This window comes from Canis aureus, chromosome 27, assembly GCF_053574225.1.
Source record: "Canis aureus isolate CA01 chromosome 27, VMU_Caureus_v.1.0, whole genome shotgun sequence".
Taxonomy (NCBI): domain Eukaryota; kingdom Metazoa; phylum Chordata; class Mammalia; order Carnivora; family Canidae; genus Canis; species Canis aureus.
In genome coordinates, this window is record NC_135637.1 from 16,771,975 (window position 1) to 16,781,535 (window position 9,561).

The window sequence follows — 9,561 nt, forward strand, 5'->3', positions numbered from 1 at the left end:
AAGCAGGATTCTGTGGTCAAATCAGTTTTGAAAATATCTGGTAAATCACAATTTAAAGGAAGTCTGCAGGACTTCTCAGAGCCCTTAATACACTAATTTGCTTAAAATACAATAAAAGACTAGAAATAAAGCATTTTCCAAAATTACAACAGAGTTTCTTGTGACACTCATGTTCTTCAAAACATCACTTCCCCCCTCCCCTCTCTCAAGAACCAAAAAACTTTGGGGAAGTTCTGCTTTAGCTGGAACTTCAGATTGACAGCATCAGAAATAAGATTCCGCTTTCAATGATCCCACTGGGCAAGTCTTCCTGCTGAGGGAAGGTGAGCCAGACTCCTGGTTTTTCTTTGCCTCACTCTACCCAGCAGTAAAATGGATGCAGGGCCATTCACACCAAGCCTGTCAAGACACTTTATTACATTTTGTTATTGCGTGACCCTGGAAGGAGACATTATTATTATCATCAAGGGTACATAATAGTGGGCAGCTCCACAGCATCATATAATTTCTGGATGACAAAAAAAGATTCCCATTAGATCATCTAATTGGTTCCTTTGGTTGGAACAGGAAGATCCCAGCTGATCTAATCACACCCTTGGCTTTGTAGGCACACCTTCCTCAAAGGAGCTCAAAGGGCTTCGCTCTTATTAGGGTCAAGAGCCTTTCAGAAGGTGAGGGAAGAGGGCAAGGGGTGGTTTCCTCAACGACAGAAAAATATTCATGCTTTCAAGTTACAATAGAAGCATCATTCCCAGATGCTAAATGGCAGCCGTACTGGCGTAGAGAGGCGACACAACTCTACAGTAAATTACTCCAACAATACTCAAAACCTTGGGTTCGGATGGCACTTTAAGAGGTCATATTGGCTTAGCGCTCTGCCTGAGAGAGTGCTGTTTCCACGCCAGCAAAGATTGATGCCTCTACTTTGCCCAGAGCTTATGATATGCTGACCTCTGCCCCCTTGAAGACACATGGAGCAAGGAGCCACTTTTTACTTTTCACCTCTTGATTTGGAATCACAAAGGCAGAAATGCCAATCAATAAACAAGAGCTGGTTGCAGACATTCCCTTGAACTGCGGGTGTACACTTTCTATCGAAAAGCAATAGAACTTGCTTTGGATAAATAGGTCAAATGGGTTCTGCCAATTTGCTGGCTTTGTAATGTGTGGCAAGTTCTTGAACTTGTGTGAGCCTCAGTGTCTCCTCTGGGAAATGGGGCAGTAATAGCACCTACCTCGGAGTGTCAATGTGAAGATACAGTGAGCTGGCCTGACACCAGAAGTGTTCAAAAATGGCAGTAATCACCATGGGCCTCACAGAAGCCTGGGCATGAGAAAGACTCTGCTGGAAAGACCTCTGTGACCTCTGCAGAGCTATTCAGGAGGCCAGCGGTGTTAAATTTAAAGTGGCAGCAGGGGAGTGGGGGAGTGGGGGAGTGGGGTGGGGTGTTAGGTTCTCAAGGAAGCCTGTAAGAAAAAACCAGACGGAGTCAAATTACTCCTGCCCATATAGTAGGGCATATACGGTATTGTGTATGGACCACTTGGGGTTGAGAACCACTGAGTCAGACCTTAGGAGGGAATAAAAGGAATGTTTGTCTAGGGCTGCCCAAGGATTCAAACCATTCTGTCTCTAAGGAAGTGGGTCTCAACTGGCGGCGATCCTGCCCTCCCAGGGGACATCTGGCAATGTCTGGTTATGGTCACTCTTGTGAACTGCTGGTGGGAATGTAAGCTTGCCAGCCAGCTGTTCTGTAGAGCACTCTGGCAATAAGCAGCAGCAGCCTTAAAATATGTGTGTCCCTTGACCAGCAATTCCACTGTTAGGAATCCATTCCAGGGAAATAAGAGAGCATTCAACACATCACTCAGCTCCAATGATACTCACCAGAGTTTTGGCCAAAACAGCAAAAAGATGGGGATCTATTTGAATGCCCAACAATGAGGAACTGATTGAAAAGTACGGTACTGACACATGATATAACTATCAAGAATGATGCAAAAGTGTGTGTGCCGACATGGAGAGATGTCCTCTATATTGTAAAGAAGAAAAGGCAGATTATGGCAAAGCAATGCAGTATGTTTCAAGAGTGTATATTATCTGCATATGTATAGAAAGAAGGCTGATGATGGCCAATAAACATATGAAAAGATACCTACCATCACCATAATCAGAGAAATGCGGAAGATGAGGCGCCATGTTCAACCATGAAATTGACAAAAAATGATTAAGGATTGATAATTTCCTATGTTGTCAAGAGCATGGGAGACCTGATTTCTCATGTCCGGTAAGAACTTTAATTTGGCATCACCTAAAAAGGCGGTGGGGGAGAGGGATTTGACAATGTGAATCCAAATTTCAATCAAGTGACTCTATGATTTCATGTGTGGGAATCTTCCCCACAAAAATTCCTGCACAAGTGGACGAAGGTGGATCACCTTACATCAGTGATAAACTGGAAACAACCTAACCGCCCGTCAGTAGGGGAGTGGGTCTATAAATTGCAGTGTGTTGATGCAATGGAATGTTATTCAGTTGTCAAAGAGAATAAGGAAAATCTAAACGAGTTGGTGCAGAAAGCATCCCAAGACCTATTGGTAGGTGAAAAAAAAAAAAAAAAGTCAAAGAAACAGATATTGTGTGATTCTATTCATTTTTTAAATTTATTTTTATTTTTTATTCCATTTATTAAAAAAATACTACATATCAATCTACATATACACAGGTGTCTACACATGCATGGATGGAGCTTGGACAGGCTCCCACTGAACAGTTAACATCGGTTACTTCTGTGGGGAAGAATTGGGGGAGAAGCCAAAGGGGCACTCTTTCTTTTATATTCCACCTCTTTTTTAATACTTTGCATGCATTCATGTAATACTTGGCTGAATTTGAAAAACAAAAAAGAACCAGGGAAAGATGTTGAACACTGGATCTTTCTGGGTAGAGAAGTGATGGATGATTTTTGTTTGTTTGTTTCTTGTGGCTTGTCAGGATTTTTCTGATTTTTCTACAATGAACATGTGTTATCTGTGCAACTTTGAAATTTTTTTTTTATAACAGGAATAATATTGGTGGAAAATCTTACAAAGGCATTTTAGAAGAGAAGGCTAGAGTCAAGTACAGGACACCGCTTCCTACTCTGAAGCATTCTGTGATCTATGTGGGACTCTCTCTTCTACACACACACAGTACAAGACAGGGCACAGGCAGTGAGTGCTTCTAGAGGTCAAAGGAGGATAAGAATTGCACGCAGCGAGGTGGCAGGGAAGGTGTCCTGGGGGCTGTGGTAGTTAAACATTGCCTTGTAGAAACAGGAGGGCTTTAATAGACAAGAAGCCCTCTAGTAATTGAAATTCTATTATCTGTGCTGGTGGCATCCTGCTCTGGAGATTAATGACCCTTGTTATCAATTAATTCTTCCTGGATTCCAAGCTAGATATCGGCTTCGATGACTTCAGTGGCTTTCTTTTGCTTCTATCCTTTGTGGACACAGAGACCTTTCTGTACATCCCGACAAGAAAAATAAGCGGTGTATCCCATCCATCTCCCAGATTAAGACCACAAACGAAGGAGAGGAAACTCTCCCTGATGTGAAGACACAATTCCATCCACCACCACCACCACCACCACCACTGGCTGGTCTTCGACAGCAAAGAAATGAGCTCTCTGAATTCTTTTCTCGTACTAGGTGTGCACGCCTGTGGGCCAGTACATATCTTTATCACTGGTGAACTGCTCTCGCCACATCACCTGCATCTTCAAAGTAACCCCGGGAGGTAGCTGGATCGTTGCCATTATACAAATGGAAAAACCAAGACTCAGAGTCCATGGCTGGCCTCAGAGATTGAGTTTGAGGGCAGAGGACAGGGCACTTTATCTGCATCATCACTGCCTTGAACTAATGATGGCAAGCATTTGGATGATGTTCTCTGAGCTAATAAGCTTCCCACTCTCTATATGGTGTCTTCAGCCCCCTGCTCCTAACTTGGGCCAGACTCGTGGGCTTTCAGTCTCTGCAGATGAGATCGGAGTGTGTCTGAATGGGTATACACCCTGTCCTGCCTCTCCACCCCAAATAGGGACTGAGCATGCATGTAGATGACCTCAGCTCCTAAAGGCTCATGCAAGTGCTGCTTATGCAGGTGTGGGAGATGCATCCTGAAACACACACCTTCGGTACAACGCGGGAAGTCCAGTGGCAGGGGAGAAGTGACCAGGATTTGGGAGAGATGGAGAGAGGAGCTGGTGTGTAAGCTGAACGTTGAAGAACAAATACAAGTCTGCTGACCAACAGAACAGAAGCAGGAAGAAGGAACCTCTAGGAATATGGAACAGACAGGGCATGCACACGCCAGCCAACACTTATTACGTGCTGGCCATGGAGCTATTTTTCATGGATCAGCTCATTTCACAGTCACCCGATCCTATAAGACAGGTACCATTTTATCTTCATTTAAAGCGACTTGCCCAGTACTGGGCAGTTCAGGGGGCAAAGGAGTGGATCCTGGGCTTGAGAGCAGGTGGTCTTGACCCTTCTGTCCATGCCCACAGAGCAGTGGCTCTCAATCCCCGGTGATCCGGCAATGTCTGGAGACATTCTGGGTTGTCACAACTGGGGGGGGGGGGGGGCACAGTGAGTAGAAGCCAGGGATGGCACTCGACATCCTGCCACACACAGGACAGCCCCCCGCCACAAAGAAGTATCCAGCTCCAAACGTCACTTGTGCCAAGGCTGAGACACGGCACAGGCACACAGGCTGCCTGCCATCTGCTGGGGGCCCAGTGGGTGACCAGTGGGTAGCTGAGCGAGGCGACGCAGGAGATAAAGCCATGGGGGCAGGCTGTGGCAAGGTCAAAGATGCCTTGGCTTGGGGCTTGGAGCCGGCCTGGAAACAGGAAGGGTTTGAAGTAGGGGCCGATTTGTGCTTTAGGATGCTGGCTCTGGCACCTCATGGGAGGACATCCCCCAGGAGAGAGGGAGAGAGGTGTGGCCGCCTGGGGCAACCTTTCGGTCAGGGGCTCCAGGTGAGATTGGCAGGCAGAAGCTGAAGGAGGAGGCAGGGAAGCAGCTCCTCTGAGCAGCTGATGGGTTGACACCGCACATCCCACTATGAAGGATGGTACATTAAACCCTCTAAATGAGAGTAGCGACCTGATTAGAGATGGAGCCTAGGGGCTCCCCCTCGGGATGCGCACAGATTACTGCGGCTGTTCAGGCAGCCTCACTGTGAGCTGCTGCGGGAGGCCTGCGCTCAGCTGGGCAGCCACCCTGCCATGTGGGGACCGATGCTCACCTGAGCGTCCCCGTCAGCTCCCGAGGGTCACCCGCGCCCCCCTCCCCCACCATGGGCCCCCATTCACTTGTCCTGCTATACCCCCAGCCCTTCCACTTGAGCCAGTCTGGTTGCTTCCTTCAAAAATGCTTGAGCCTTTGAGCCCTGGGACTCCCACCGTGGCTGCTGCTGCATGTGTGACTGCGTGTGTGCCTGCATGCATGTGTGTGTAAGTGTAAAGGCTTCTGGGTGTAAGGACAGCCTCGTGGCATCTTAAGTCATGAGATCATGCCAGCCCCTTGCTCAAAAGCCTCCGAGAGCTCCCAGAACTTCAAGATGAAATTGTGGCACCCCAGGCCCCCTATGATCCCACTCTGTCCAGCGCTCTGACCCCCTCTACTAGTTATCTCCTTAAATTAACCTGTTGCTCCAGCCAGCCGGAAGCATCACTTCCATATCCCCCAAACACTCCCTGGTGATTCCCAAACTCAGGTCCTGGTGCCTTGCCCCCTGCCTTCTCCCTCTCCAGTGAAAATGCTATATTTTCTATAATTTCCATCTCTTGTCTAAGGCATCCTGCATACCTTTAGCCCACCTTCTTCACTTACCTCCTACTGCACTCACAGGTTTGGGGATGGGCATTTCTACTCAGTGGTTGTCCCTGGGGGCAGGTGTCTCAGTAGATGGGGGAGGGGTGAGAGTCAATGTTTTCTTATTATTTTTTTTAATTCTCCAATTTCTAACCCTTCCGTCCCTCTGTTCCTAAGCAACCACATGTCTACTTTCTGTTTCTATAGATTTTTATAGACTTTTGTGAATGGTATCTGCAATCTGCAATCTTTTGGGACTGCCTTCTTTCACTTAGCATAACGTACTCAAGGTTGATCCATGTGGTAGCATGAATCCATACGGGGTTCCTTTTTATGGCCAAATAATATTCCATTTTGTGGATACACCACATTTTATGCATCCATTCATCCACTGATGAACAAATGGATTGTTTCCATCTTTTGCCTGTCATGAATAATGCAGCAATGAACACTTCAGGTACAAACTTTTTTTATGTGAACATATCTTTTTATTTCTCTTGGGAGTACCTACTGTTTAAATAGTTTTCTTTTTTAGTGGCCATGTTTCATGTGTTTTGAAATTTCAAATAATAATAAAACACCAAATAGTTGAGTGCACTTAGAGAAGGCACGGGTTTAACCAAAACTTAAGAAAGACTGTTCTATGTAATAAAATGTCTTCCCAACTGGAAACAAATCCTCTGGAAGGGCGGTGCTTATATCTTCTATTTCTTTGGGTCCAAGGAATTACTCAACAAGCTCTTAATGAGTATTGTGAATGACTAAACCCATTCAGATTCTACAAAGGTTGGCCTCATGAAAGACTTTCACATGCCTGAGGTCATTTATCCTGCAAGGTGGAGGATACTGGAGAACGTGACTACTCATGCCCGTTTTACAGATGAGGAAACTGAGGAAGGGAGTAGTGGCCACAGCCCTGCACCCTTAAAGACTTCTGAAAGAGCTGGAGGTATGGCTGGCCTCCTCTGTGGGCATTTGAGGCTGGGGCTCTGGGTTAAACAGGAAAATGTGGACCATCCCAACAGATACGTGATCTGGTATTACTCATTTTACAAGAGGAGCCTTCATCCCATTCCTTGCCGGGTCCCTGGGGACCTGTGCTTTGTGGTGCAGTGCGCTGTGGAGCACACCTTTTTACGCATCAGCTGGGCTTCTAAAGGAGTTGTAAGTCAAAGTTTTGTAAATTGGATCATATTTTAGAGAAAGAGCAAGACAGTGAATCCTTGGGTAGAATCTGTGTGTGAGGTGATAATCAGAACCAGATTTATGATTTCTGTACAGAGAAAAATCAGAGATAAATGTCAACAACCCCTGGAATCCTGTGACGATTAAGTAAGAGCCTACTGGTGCAATAGGCACTGTCCTAGCTTTAAAGATGATCTCCCATTTAAATCTCACCCACAAGAAAGAAAGAAAGAGAGAGAGAGAAAGACAATAAAGGAAACAAAGCATATTTTGAGATAGGTGTTATTTATCTCCAGTTTAAAAGTTGGGAATATTAAGCAACTTGCCCAGAGCTCAGAGGTGGAGCTGGGATTCCAATCAGTTCCCCCCGTGTTTGGAAATGGCTGCATGTGGACTCTGAGGTCAGACTGCCTGGCTGCAATCCCAGCTTCCTGGGATTCCTCCTCACTGTGCATCTGGTTCCTGCAAAATCCTCCCTTCCTTTGATTGCTGTGATGTTTAAGTGAGATGATTTATTTCAAGACCCTGGCACACAGCTAGTGCTCAATAAATGTTAGCAGCCATTGTGCTGAACTTGCCCTTGTAATGGAACCATCCAGACCAGCAAGAGCCTTCGTCAAACTCCTACAGCATACAGCAAAGCCCAAAGCCCCCTGAGCGTTTTATACTAGCATGATAGTCAGATGGACTGTGCTCCATGTCTGTCCTGCCACTTACTCACCTCTCTGAGCTTCAGTTTGGGCAAAAAAGGGTTACAGATAGCACCCTCCCCAAAGGATGATCATGAGGATTAAATAAATCATGAAAAGCACCTTAGACTAGAAATCACTCAAATGGGAGCTGTTACTATTCCAAGTGAGGTGCTTTGCACGTGCTCTTTCACATGGCCCTTGATCCTTGTATGTGTTTTTACTATGGAGGAAGCCAGGACCAGAGAGGTTGATAACTTTCCTGGTCTCCTGGGCAGTCCAGGTGGAGCTGGGATTCGTGCTCCTGTGACATTGCATAAGCCCTGCAGGTTAGCTACCCAGTAGCTATTCCTCTGTGCCCCTCTCACCAATTTTGTTTGGGTACACAGCATTCCACTTGTAGGGAATGAGGTCTGTCCCCATATCCAGAGGGATATGTTGCAATTTGGGCCCTCTGGGGAGCAGATGCTAAGACATCAGACATGCAAGAGATTTATTGGGAAAGATATCTGTGAAGGGTAAAAGGAAGGGGCAGGAGGAGGTGGGGACAGCTTGTAGATTGCAGCGCTGGTCTGACATCTGGGAGGGGCACTGGGAACAAGGGGGGTTGGGTCAGAGGGGCATCTAATGGCCGGGCATCTCTGGGAAAGTCTCGGCCAGTCTGATGTGGAGTTAGGGTCCCATGATGGGCAGAAATGACTCAGCGCTACAAGCCCCGCCACATACAGTAACTGTCTGGATGCCACCTGGGCAGAGTGGGTGTCTGCTGCCTCAGATGCAAAGGCTATTCTATCCTCCCTACAGCAGGTTCTCCTGAAGAGATCTCCAAGTGGCACGCCTCCATGGTCACCATAGGTGCATGGCTTTAGTCCAGCTCATTCAAAGTGATCCCACTCTCCTGGGCAGTGCTCAGTTTAGGAAGGAGTATGTGATGTGCCTGGACCAATGAGACACATGGGGAAGCCTACCGGGGTGCATTTGGGAGACGTGTCCTGCCCTCTTCCACTCAGAGCGGCTGTATGGGGAATGTGGTGTCATCTGAAGGTTTGACTGGGGCTGGAGCTCTTTTACCCAAGATGGTTCACTCACATGGCTACTGGTAGGGCAGCCTCACTTCCTCACCATATGGGCTTCTCCATAGGATGGCATGAGTGTCTTCACAACATGGTGCCTGGCTCTCCACAGGATGAGTGATTGAAAGAGCAAGAAAGGAAAAAGCCACAGTGCTTTTCGTGGCTTAGTCCCTAAAATCACACAATGTTACTGCTACCTTTTTCTGTTCACTAATGGCAAGTCACAGTCAAAGGGAGATAAATTAAGTTCTACTACTTTTTCTTTTTTTTTTTTTTTTGAAAGATTTTATTTATTTGAAAGAGAGAGAATGAGTAGGCGGGAGGAGCAGAAGGAAAGGAGAAGCAGACTCCCCACTGAGCAGGGAGCCCAATGCGGGGCTCATCCAGGACCCTGGGATCATGACCTGAGCTGAAGGCAGATGCTTAGCCTGCTGAGCCGTCCTGGAGCCCCTAGGTTCTACCTCTTCAAGGGAACAGAATCAAAGAATTTTTCTGACTTAAAACTGTTCTAGCTACTTGCAGTTGGGTCTTCTTTACATCTAAAGATACCAAGGCCAGTGTTCTTTATACCACATGACACTGCCAGCTTGCACAGTGGGAACTGTATGCTAAAGAGGTTGGGGACACCCCAACCCCTCAGAAGACATTCTAACTCAGAAGCTCTGGTTCCAAGTCCAGAAAGGATTCTAACAGAGTAAGCGTGCTTAAAGATAGGTATGCCTCGGGATGCCCGGGTGGTTCAGTGGT